This window comes from Rutilus rutilus, assembly GCF_951802725.1.
Source record: "Rutilus rutilus genome assembly, chromosome: 22".
Lineage (NCBI taxonomy): Eukaryota > Metazoa > Chordata > Actinopteri > Cypriniformes > Leuciscidae > Rutilus > Rutilus rutilus.
The window spans coordinates 21,690,386-21,703,603 of NC_140227.1; the positions used below are offsets into that span (position 1 = coordinate 21,690,386).

The 13,218-nt window shown below is 37.9% G+C and overlaps 1 protein-coding gene across 14 annotated transcripts in view; it reads right to left on the reverse strand.

The window, feature by feature from the left end:
- iqsec1b (IQ motif and Sec7 domain ArfGEF 1b) overlaps positions 1–13,218 on the reverse strand; it is a 176,471-nt gene that overhangs the window by 22,450 nt on the left and 140,803 nt on the right. For 2 of the 14 annotated variants that reach the window (XM_084395308.1, XM_084395303.1), the window contains exon 1: positions 7,785–7,996. The exons of the other annotated variants lie outside the window; for them this stretch is intronic. The gene's annotated coding sequence lies outside the window, so the exon portion shown is untranslated. Of the gene's footprint in view, positions 1–7,784; positions 7,997–13,218 lie in introns of those variants that run through there. 14 annotated transcript variants of the gene reach the window in all.

A 13,218-nucleotide genomic window follows, 5' to 3' on the forward strand; every position in this document is an offset into this window, starting at 1 on the left:
GAACTCAGGCTGGAAAGCCATGAAGGGATTGGGAAGCCCCTCTGGAATGACAAAAGGATGCGAGTCTATAAATAGCACGATCGCAGGATGGACTAAAACTGGATGGATTGGATGGAGGAAGTTCCGCTCGTTCTCAGGTTTCAACGGCTGCAGTAATATGAGCTCATAACGTGTTGCATACACACTTCAGACTGGACTGGAGAAGTGCAGCCATAAAGCTGCTCCGTCAACGGCCAGTTTGCACACCCATGATGAATCCTTCTCAAACTTACAACCGAACCGTATCATTTCTGATACATTAGAGTGATAGATAAAAAAATTCAATACAAAATGAGGCTCTCCCTCATGTCGTTTCAAACTGGTATGACTTTTTTTTCTTCTGTGGAACACAAGATCAGTTTTTGTCCATATAATGAAAGTCAATGGTGTCCAAAACAACATTGGACAACATTGAGAAACAATATCTGTTTTTCTGTTCCACAGAAGAAAGTCACACAGGTTTGGAACGACATGAAGATGAGTAAATTAACTTTTTTTTTTTTTTTTGGGTGAACTCTCCTTTCAAGTGTAAAAAGCCTCATTGAGGAATAAACGCCTAAAACTTTCTAAAGTACACCAAAATGTCAAAACGTTGTCCAGCTGACGCCTTTTTCACAGACAAGGCTCTGCTGTCTAGTAAAAGAGGTCTAAAAACACACACACACACGCAGCCGTATTTATAGCTAACAGTTTGAAAAACATCTCTATAATCTTTTCCCTCTTTTGCCTCCTCCCGTCTACTTACATAAGGAGGGCGGCCTGGCTTACGCATTTCCTTTCTGACATCATTACCTAAACAATGGGCGTCGCTCAGGCAAAGCCCAGATGCTATCACTCGCCCGAGTGTGCAAAGTGTGCAGTTTGGACTGTCCGTGGGGTCCGAGAAAATAACCTCTCAATGTGGACTTGCGTGGTTTTAGGAGTCTCGTCGAAAAAGCCATCACGAATAGCTTCCAGGTGGTGACATCTTGGAGTTTGGTGTCTAACGGTTGAGAAGGGATGTTCTCTAATTAGAGTAAAAGCTCAAAGCTGTTCCCTAGTGAGAGCCCCTCTTATTTCCTGTTCCTTGCTCTCTTCCTGAACTAAGACTCCCTGAAGGAAGACTAAAACAGGTTGAAATTGGACCAAAGGGGTCCAGACAGCAGAATCAACATCTGTTCTTCTATAGTAGCCTCAAGTTGTACATGTGCTCTTTGTCAAAGATCTTCAGCTCTGAAGTGCAAAGCAGCAATGAGGGGAAAAAAATCAAAGCAGGAATCAGAAATACTGATCTAGTACGTCCTTTCGGATCACACAGACCAGTTGGGTAATGTCTCGGCAAACATGGAATAAATAAAAGCATCTGTGAGGACAGGACACATCTAATGAGTCAGAGGAGTCATGTGTTCAATAGCGCATGACTCACTCCGAAAATACAGTCTCCAAATGAGATAGACATGCAGAAATACCGAAACATCACTAAAATAATAAATTACTACTTTGTATGTACAAATGAATGCAGTTGAAGTCAGTCAGGCAAAAGCCCATTATACTATTCTGTAGCTTATACGAAGCGGGAGGTCACTGTGACTTTTAGAGCCACCTGACAGAGTTCATTACTGAGGTCCTCAAATCTTTTAATGCTAAAAGGCTTGGAGAGCAATAAAATCTTTCCTGCTTGTCAGAGTGAAGCTTCAAGGAAAACAGCGTGACAAATTTATTCATTTGCTTCTAGGTCTACTTATCTGTTACTCTATTGCAGGGAACTGCTGCTAAAACACCACAATGACCATGGAAAACATCTATTTCTACTATATATTTGAGGAATATTCAGCTATTTGCAGCTATATGAAATCGCATTTGTGGTCTAAACGACAATAGGCTATTAATAATACTGAAGAAGCAAGCTGCTAAAGAAAATACAAACAATGACAATACAGATCCATCAAAACAGAGAATATACAGATCCCCATTCATTTTCATAACATTAAAAGGAGCAACTAAGACACTCTTCAACATTACTCCTTTTGTTTTCCACAGAAAAAATAAAGTCACATAGGTTTGGGATGTCATGTGGGTAAATTGTGACTTTTTTTTTCTCCTTTTTTGAGTGAACAATACCTTTAAACAACAATCTTTAACTTCAATAATAATAAATAAATAAAAAAGTTTCCTGAGCACCAAATCAGCATGATTTCTGAAGGATCATGTGACACTGAAGACAGGAGTAGGCTAATGATGCTGAAAATTCACAGGAATAAGTTACTTTTTAAAGTAAATACAAATGGATAATAGAAATAGATAAAAGTAATTTAAAATTACTTATAAATGTAATATTTCACAATATTACCAATGAATTTCTTCTGTATATTTTATCAAACAAGTTTAATGCGTCCTCTTTCAAAAATATTAAAAGATCTTACAGACCCCCGAACTTTTGGATGATAGTATATGCAGTATAAACATGTATACGAAAAAAACAAAGATTATCCCTTTGTGTATGGATCTACTTTCTCTCGCCACGGATTCAGGATCTGCCGTTCAAACGTGTCAACGTCACGTTAGAACTAGTACCGACAGGGATGTTTCATGAGAAGTTATTGGAGTAACAAAGAGGCGACACAATTGTGCAATACAGTTCAATAAACAAGAAGTTAATACAGAGTAAATGACATTTTAGACGCAATATAGTCAGTGTCTTTGTTTTTGCTACGCCAAATAAAGACATAGCAGAACCACTGCAAAACACTCAACAGAAGTTGATGAATCATCGTTTATAACGAATCAGTTGAATGAATAATTCAATGACTCACTCATGCGTACAGTATTGAAGGAATCGGTTTAATGCTAATGATTCAATGACTCATTTATAGACACTAACCACCACCTACTGGCGCTATGATGCAAATAAACTTGTTATAATTAATTGTTTTATTTTATTTTATTATTTATTCTATATATTTGTTGTGAAGTCTCAATTCACCACTCGTTTTTTTCATGCCTTTTCATTACCAGCTGTCGTTTATTCTTTCATTGCTATTTTCGGCCTGCAGTCTGGGCTGACAGACAGCTGAGTTTCCTGTGAACTCGAAAGACAGAGGACAGAGCCAATGTGCTATTCCAGGTCTGACTTCATTCTCATCTTTAATCCAAGGAACAAATTCAGATGAATGTGGAAAAGAGCTGATTTTTCCTGTTAGCTCACCGCTGATTCCTAAGAAGCAATACCTTGTGAATCTACAGTAAAAGTGTGAATTAAATTTCTGGCTGAGGTCACGGCATGGCTTAATCTATGATTTCAGTTATGTCTGTCTGGAAAAACCTCATTGTTGAGATATGTCTGCAGTGACACAAATCCCCAGTGTTATTCTGCAATGGATTTTGGTGTGAAATTACATGTTATCTACACTATGGATAATGAATTCATTTCTTTCCTTCTCAATAGTTACTCTCTGATCCTTCTTAAAGGGATATAGTACTTTTGTATTTATTTAATCACCCCCATTTCATTCCAAACCCATACGACTTTTTTTTTATAATAATATAATATAATATAATATAATATTTTACATATAATGAAAGTGAGTGGGAATATGGGCACCCAAACAATAACAAAAGATATCTATATGACCATCTATATGTCTTTTGAAGCCACATTACAACTTACATATATGCAATTATTTTGCAAAAATACTTTTATAGTACTTTTATTTGTCATTTTGATTCTTGACAGCCCAGATCCCCATTCATTTTCATAACATTAAAATGAGCAACTAAGACAGTCTTCAATAATACTCCTTTTATTTTCCACAGAAAAAATAAAGTCACATAGGTTTGGGATGTCATGTGAGTAAATTATGACTTTTTTTTTCTCCTTTTTTGAGTGAACAATATCTTTAAACCCTTTTTTGATGTGAAATCAGAAATCTACAGACTAGTGTTTCCAGGTAACAACCACTCTGTAATCCATACAGCTACAAAACAATAACAACAATTACCAGATAGTACGGAATGATTTCAATGACCATCCCAAGGCACTTAACATGAGTTTTGTAATACAACTCACCCTCACTTCATGTACACATAATTATATGGCATTGGCCATCCACCCGACAGCCGCCTGAGCACTGAGACACAGACACACACATTATAGCAGCATGTTTGCCTTTAGGTCCAGCTGTAATTTAAGCCTCTTTGAGTTAAGTGCTCCTTGCACCCTTCTTAAACCTGATCAAATAGAAGTGATCTTCCAGTCTGAGTAGCAGCGGTGGACTAGTAAAACTCCAGTTAACTGCATAGCTAGCTGTTTATTAGCAAACACTGTTCGTTCTCCCACATCTAATGTCTGTAAACAGTATGTAAACTGACCCAATATTAATCTACAACTTAAATGGAGCAAGTTTCAAGTCCGTCCTGATTGACAGATAACGGTTTCCTGTTTAGTTTGTAAAGTTTGCAGACAAATTTGAAAAGCACTATCCATATAAGGACATCTGAGCGTGTGTGTTTGATCGGGGGACGCTGAACTATATTTGCAGTCCCCTCCCCCCATACGCCGTAGTGGAGCTTAAACATGCTTTTGGCTTCTCTTACAGGCCTAATCTCTAATCTGAGGGATCCTGTCCACGTGTGACCCTCCATCACAGTTCCCATCATGGGCTTTTGAGATGGATTAAGTGTTGCACAGTTGCATTCCCTCCATCCAATGCAAAACAACCGCTTCTGCATCCTGACTAAAAGAGCAAATAGCTTCCCCCGCAGTTCGTTTTTGCAGGGTCAGTTGTGGTCAGGTGCTTTTTACGGGCTTTGCTCTCCCACTTCGTCACCACGCTTGAAAGCTGCTTCACTGGACGAAATTGCACAGTCCCATTTACCTCTCTATGCCATCCAGTAGCGATAATACAACAAATGTGGCATGTGATGATGTTAGGCCTGTAACACACCACAGACTCTATTTGTGTATTTTGAGCTCTTTCAGAGTCTGCTACACAGATGTTAGCCAATTGACTGTTGACAAACAAGCTTAGACAAGTTGCGAAAAAGTTATGAAAGTTGATTCAAAGCCAAAAAAGTGTTTGAAAATCTGACAAAAAGACAAAGGTACAAGACAGCTTTAACGAGTGAGTTAAAGTGAGTTAACTGTATAATTCCATGAAGTATTCTGAGAAATTTAATAAACTATAAAAAATATAAAACTATTGATTTAAAAAATGTTGATTATATATATATATATATATTTTTTTTTTTTATGTTAATTGCAAAATATGCATATATCTACAAATTCGTAAGTAGACGAGTGTGATTTGCTTGTCACGTTTCTCTGATTGGCTGAGAATTCTCTGCAGAATCATGGGTAATGTAGTTTTTCACCTTTTTCAAGTTAATACCTCGTACGTCACAGAAGGTCTGTTTTTAATGGTTTATAAGTTATCGTTAACAATCAATTCCCCTATGAAAAAAAAAAAAGGAACAGGATTTTTATACTTGGAACCCAACTGCTGCACTATAATAAAAATAATAATAAAAAACGCCTTAAACGGCCAGCCACTGAGAATCAAGCATTCAACAGCGCCATGTTTCCTGCACCCAAACCTGTGAAATAATTCAAAGACAATAAACAGACAACAAATCTTTCTATTGCATTTTCTTCGCTGTCTCCATGTTAAAACCTACATTTCAACAATGTAGCCTAGTAGTTTGAGTCAAGAATAAAATACTCTTATGAGATGATTCTTCTAACGAATCAAACAAAAAGACTCACAAGTTACAGGTTTAAATCTGTTACAAATTTATATCTTATAAATTAAACAAAAAGTTTTGCTTCATACAAAAACAGCATTGCTTTTAGTATGTCGTTTTAACCTATTATAAGGTTTGGAGGATAAGGCTTTGAATTTAGCTTGTTTAGGAAGTGGTGTCTTGAGGCATGTGTGAAAAACGACACAAAGCCTTTCTGTTGCTCAAGCACAAAGACAAACAAACAGGCTGGGCAGTTTCGACATGCTCAGACATTATCAGGCCCCAGACGAAATGACCACTGAGGTTGAGTCTAAATAAACAGAGTTTGAAGGACGTGCCTTGTTATCCTCCCTGTCTGCTCCCTGCCTCCCTCCTGTGCTGCAGAGACAGAGTAGCGCCATCTAGAGCCGGAGATCTGCCGGGCAGCTGTCAAAGTCTCAAACACGGCTCTCCAGATCACCCGAAGGCTGACAGGCTTCTTACAGTGGGCGGACTGCGGCAGGCTGAGACTTCATTCAGCTGTCTGATACATGACCCTCATACTGCCAACTTTTGAGTCCATAAAGGAAGTAGACAGTGAAAACTGAGCAACAGACACAGCCAGGCTGCACAAGTAAGAAAGATCAAAATATCAGAGATCAAATATATCGGTATTGATGGTGAATCAAAATGATGTTGAATGTTTTTCTTAGTATTTATAATTTTACTATTTATTTAGCATGCAGGAAAATATGTGACCCTGGATCACAAAACCAGTCATATGAAGCAATAGCCAACAAGACATTGGGTCAAAATTATAGATTTTTCTTTTATGCCAAAAATCATTAGGATATTAAGTAAAGATCATGTTCCATGAAGATATTTTGTAAATTCCTACCTTAAATATGTAAAACATTTATTTTTGTGAGTGAATGCAGCACAATCGCGAACGTTAATGAACAACTTTAAAGGCGATTTTCTCAAATGTTTTGATTTTTTTGCACCCTCAGATTCCAGATTTTCAAATAGTTGTATCTCAGCCAAATATTGTCCTATCATAACAAACCATACACCAATGGAAAGTTGATTTATTTAGCTTTCATGTGATGTATAAATCTCAATTTCAAAAAATTGACCCATGTGACTGGTTTTATCGTCCAGGGTCACATATATGGTTTAAAAGAAGAAAAAAATTATTGTTGAAAGAAATATATCATTAGCTCAATCACAGGACATACAGTATTCAAATAGAGAAAGCAGTGTAGAATTGAAGTATTTCATTAAATAACCAAATAACCAAGCGCGACATTTCTTTTTTGCTAATAGGTTATTTTTTGCTGTTTGATAAAACTTTAAACTATATAATTCAACGATTGATTATGTTCTATAAATGTTGTTAATGAATGGAAAACATTCTGATATTTATGTACATAATTCATCGTACACTACCGTACAAAAGTTTGGCTGCGTTACACAGCACTGCTGAAATCCACCCGCATTTGGCAGGTGTTAATGTCAAGCCCTGGTAAGAATGGCTAACGTTCAATGTCTGTAGTTATTAATTTTGCCCTCATGGAATTTAATCCAGGTATTGGTACTGAAATCAGAAATATTAGCCCTGATAGTACTTGGTGTCAGATCAAAAATCACGTAAGTGATCTCCCTCATTCCTAAAGCAAGGACAGCGAAGGTTTTTCGGTGTGTGTTTGTCTCTTTAGGGACGCTGATTGATGGGTAGTGACCAGGCGAGTCTCATCTCATCACAGTGAAAGATGTGTTGGTGGTGCAACGGGTAACTGACACATTCAGATCTCAGCCTCTCTCTACTCAGGGTTCAAGGTCGTTTTAGAAACTGCAAAACATCACCGTTTCACACATGAAGTCTCTTAATCTCTAATTACGCAGCAAAAATAAGTGAAGGCTATTTGCAGTTTTCTAAACGTACGATATGTCATTGCTAATGCATAATTAGCTGAAAGAATAACAGACACAAAACACACACTGCCAAACACACAAAAATCTAACAACATTAAAGGTGCTTAACCTACCCAGCCGTCAAAACACGACACAAATCTCCTCTCCCTCGCTTGTAGTTCCTTTACTGGAGTTCACCAAACATGTGGGCACTGCTTCTCCTCCTTCAATATGAAAGCTACTAAAGCACCTCCCAACGCTACCGTCTGCTCCAGTCACAGTGTTAGCACTGGCACCAGGTATGTCTCTGCGCCCGTCCTAACGTGTGTGTGTGTGTTCCAGCTCTGCTCAGGAAGGCGCAGGCAGTGGTTATGGGGAAGTGCTGTGTGTGTGTGTGTGTGTGTGTGTGTGTCTGTGTGTGTGTGCGGGGTGAGGTTTAAAGGAAGGGAGTGGTGCCTGTGACACACTGTAGAGGTTTGCTGTCTCTGAATTGTCAAAAGTGAATGTGAAACCATGCTGGAGACCTATGACAAATAATCATATTTTCTTATCATAATGCAACTTATCTAAAGCCTATGTTTGCAAATGCAGTCTAATCAGGGTTATTTTCATTAACTAAAACCATAAAAAAAAAATGTTGTATTACTTTTCATCACTAAAACTAAGAACTAAAATGTAATAAAAAGTATATAGACATAAAAAAAAGGTAAAAATTGACCTTGAAATTAAACTTGAAAAGAGAAAATATTAAAATAAAATCTAATTTATCTAGCTTTACTAAAAACTATTATGAGGAATTATGAAAAATGAAAAAGACAATTTTTTTACCTGCAAAAAGAAAATCAATTTCTAAAACAGACACTTGGATATGAATAAATCTTCTACAGGTGGGCCATCTGAGCCTTTGTAAAACCCTCTGTGAATTTCTAATACAAAAAGAGATGAATCGTTTTCATTCCTCAGTGTTCATACAAAGGAGATGACACTGAATATTTCTTAACAATAATGTCCTGCGTCAGTGCGCGAGAAATTTATATGGTCATCTATTCTAGAGCGATCCCAGGGCTCATAACGTGCAGCAGATCAAACGATCAATTTCACTCGCACATGTGGGAAGTTTCACACAAGGACCTTTGTGAGAACTTCAAGGCGCATGTCAAAGCCATTTTCTCTCAGTGCGTAAGAATGCGGTATGAAACATGAGAAGGGCTGGAGTGTTTTCAATTTGAGCGCTCAGGAAAACTTTGATACCATTTCATCTCTTAAAAATTGTGTTTTATCACAGTCACAGGCCTGACATGTGGAACTTCCTCTTTTTTATCAAAATGATTCAGAACTGTTCCTACTTGTCATTCAGCACCACTCTTACAACATTTTATTATGGTCACCATAGTTTTGATCAAAATAGCATTGTAATTATGGTGACCGTAAATAAGCCACTTACAGTATTACAGTAAATAATCTCGTTGCTGTCTTACGGAAACCTCATATCTCCATATTTATTAAAAGAGCTTTTGACTAAATCTCAGAAATCCATTGGATCCTCTAACTCATACAAAACTCATACAAACTCACTTTTGCTAGTTAAATGACGAAAAAAATGATAGGCGCGCCAGGCGCATGGTCTAAAAGGGTTGTCCCTATTCTCTTAATGAGTAATGGGTGTGGTTTGGGATTTACGTGTGTTAAACCAATCAGAGTCTCGTCTCCCATTCCCTTTAAATGCCAGTTGCGCTCGCGCCATGGCAGATTCTCTATTTACATGACGGAATTTGATAGTGGAAAGACCGATTGTTTCTCCGTGCGCGAGGTAAAAGTGCGCAAGCAGACCATCTACGGGACAAGTGGGATTTGACCATATCTTTATGTACACAATAATAATCTTTTACATTGTAATTTTTGGCATGTTTGTGTGCTGCTGTGCATCCCTGTGTGTTTAATAAGCAGAGTGTACGCGCGTTGTGGACCCACCTATAGGCGCACATTACTAACGTGATCTTTAAATAACAAAAAAAGTAAGTCCCTTCATTGACTTTAGACCAGGTTTCAGTTGGTCAATGGCGCAGTCTATTTCTGTTGCCTCAAAATAGCAACGTGCCAACAACGCACCAGAACACACCTCGTTTTCAGACATGGGCGCACAAATGGGCGCAAATGCATTTGCTATTCAAACAATGTGGCGCAGGATGTGAAAATGATAACTGCGTCGGACTGAAACTAGCAAAAAACACTTGCGTCGCGCTTGGCACTGCATTGCGCCGGGTGTAAGATAGGGCCCAAAGCGTCTGACCATAAAGCCACAATATCAACTTTAATTGTAGTAGAACAAACTGTAGTGAAAAAAAACTAAAACTGTAGTTACCATCATTAATGTTTGTAAGAGCCATATTTAAAACCAATATTTTAAAATGGTGGAATGTTTCTATGCCTAATTGTATCATCATCTTGTACTGTGGCAAGTAATAACTGGATAAACAACCATATCTCCATATCTATCTAAACAATTCCCAATCAAAAACATACCCTAGACCGGAGATGACCAGGTGGTCTTATTCAGCTTCCCTTGCTGATTGACGAAATTTGCAATTTCAAGGTCAGGGCACAACAAAACAACACAATTTGTGTCAGCCATTTAGTTCATGAATACCAATGAAATTCCATTACATGCTGCCCTTCCACAGTTGCATGAAATAATAAAAGGGTTACGGAAAATCGATGTGAAACATTGCATTTCAATGCAAGCATAAATTCAAGGAATGATTGAATATCAACATTATGATGCATATAAATATTTCTGGTGGCAAACATCAGAATACACGATTTGAACAGATTAGAACTTAATGCCGCAATTTAACAAAAAAAAAACAAACAAACAAATTCAGTAGATGAGAGCATTGACCTGTATGTTCTGGCACCCCTGGCAAAATGCTTCACTTTTAGTGCCAGTTGAGTACGTTCTTATAAAAGATAATAGCTTGACATAAACCGATCCCTGTAAAATTCAAGCACACCAACATGCGCTGAAAATGGTTAACAAACTCCTATAAAACGCATATTTATCTATAAATTCCAAACTAGCTTACTTGAGTTACCTGCTGAGGTGGTCTCAGGCAACATTTGCAGTTACACAAATAGTGTAGCACATCTGTGAGCTGTCAAGAGCAACCTTTACAAGGGGCATTCAGAAGACGTGTAGAGCAGTCCATGCATACCGATACATATACGCAACACAACTCTGCTGCTCACTGCTTATAGTGATCTAGAACCAGTTCTCTATAAAATCATCAATAAAAAATTAAATGTAGCATCTATATAAAAACATATGTTCTGTGAATATGACCTACATTAGATTTCTATTTATTCTGCACACCTCAACTTTACTCTAAATTCAACATCAGCTAAGTTAGCAAATCTTAAGTAAAAAAAGCATGTAATCTGCGCTAAAGAATCTGTGTAGCTCTGATTTAAACATGGTAAAACGTGATAAACAAAACAGAGTACTACATGCTCGGCTGAATTACGTAATCAACTTACCCAAAATATTCAATAAATGAGCATCTGTGGGCACAGAATCTGAGTGGGCCTACTTCTTATTAATGGCTCTTTGCTTTTATTAGCAATCATTTGGAGTTTTATAGCAAAATGAAATAGTACTTATGTTGTGTGGACTTTCAAATCTAATCAAAAACGCCCTTTAAAACAGTTTGTGCATGCCAAACAACCAGGCTTGAATTGTTAAAACAACAAGCTATTCCATCTTTCAATCAGCGCTTTTGTTCTAACCACTATTTACCCAGTAGTCCTGCCCACTGTGCAATCTCATTGGCCCAGAATCTCTCTCCTAATAAGATCAGATTCTGATTGGTTCATCGTATCACTTCACGCAGCGGTTTCACACTCATCGTAAATTCAAACAGTTCATCATCTGGATAGTACACTGTGTTATGTACATATGCTAATCATACTGGCACACTTATTTTCCAAGGGCTATTAATAAGTGGAGGCTGTATAATGCAATTTAAAAAAAATATTCATATCTGGATAGTTTTTAATAGTCTAAGAATTTTTTGTAGAAGTGACTGCAGATTGAACTGTGGCCACTTCTGCTCAAAACAAACATAGCCTGGTGAAACCACTGTGAAAACGGATGTGTAAACCTTTCTTAGGCCTCAGGGTCAAATCCTTTCTTTACAAGCTTGACTGAAGCAAGACCAAGAGATTTCCTCCAAAACATTCCCCTCATGTTGACAGCATGTTACCAAACTTAAGCCACAGAAGTCTATATATACATAACTGGGCGTGACACCCTTCTGATGATAATCGGACCATTTCTTGTCAAGCTTGAGCAAGGTTGAAAAAACGAACTATGTGATTCAAATGAATGAGAAGTCAATGAATGGGTATTAATTGCATGATTTGTCATGACAACTAAAGAAAAATCAACGGAAAGAACGGCAGTATAAACATTGCGTGAGCACAATATTTGAAGAGTTCCATCTTATTAAATATTGCTTTTCTATAAATGTGGTGCTGGAGGGTCCGCAGAAAACTTAATTAAACATTTTAATTTGAAGGGGTCCTTGATTATGATTTCACTTTTTTAACTTTAGTTAGTGCATAATGTTGCTGTGTAAGCATAAACAACATCTGCAAAGACGCTTACAGTTCAATGCAAAGGGACATATTTTCTTTTACAGAAATCGCTTTTTAAGGACTACAACAAATGGTTGGTCTGAATATCCCCTCTGAAACATCCTGTGAAATCAGTGTTTGCTAAGTCCGTGCTTGAAATCCGTTCAGCACGATCCTCTTGTTCGTTAACATTGTCAGGGTCTGAATCGGGCTCGAAATGGTTTGAAATTGACGGCATCGTTAATATTTAACATCTGAGTAGAACTTGCGGTTATGAAGGGGTGGGACATTTCCCGAACACACGCTAAGCGCTGCCAATCACACTGGACCAGCTAACCAATCACAGCACATTTCAAGTAGGCTTCATCGAAAATGACGCATTCAACCAGACTGGGGATAGAGGATCTGTAATAATGTAAAATCTGTGAAAAGAATGCGTTTTTTAACAATCAAGCATGAAAACATTTTCTAGTACACCCCAAAAAACAAAAACAAAACTTCGTAAAAGGGCATAATAGGACCCCTTTAACAGCAAGAAATCAAAAACATATATACGCGCACACACTCTCTAACCTTTTTATGTGGCAAGTAATTGTTTATGTGGAATTTCCTCAGAATAGCGTGTCAGAGGATCTTACGATAAGGTGATGTGCTGCTGGGATAATGCAGCCTGTCAGAGCTGACGTAACCAGCAAACCGCAGCAATGCTTTAGTCTGTCCCTCCCTTCCCTTCAGCTACCTAGAATCTGTTTCTTTAACTCCACATGTAAGGCAGCACATGCTGGCACATGCACACGCACACGCACACCCTACAGGCAAACATCTGCAGTGCTAACACTGCAACTCCGTCTACGCCTCATCCCATAATGCAGCTTTCAGTTTTGTGCACTTAAACAGTGATGTGTTTCCATCGGTCACACAGAGGCCATTCCTCTA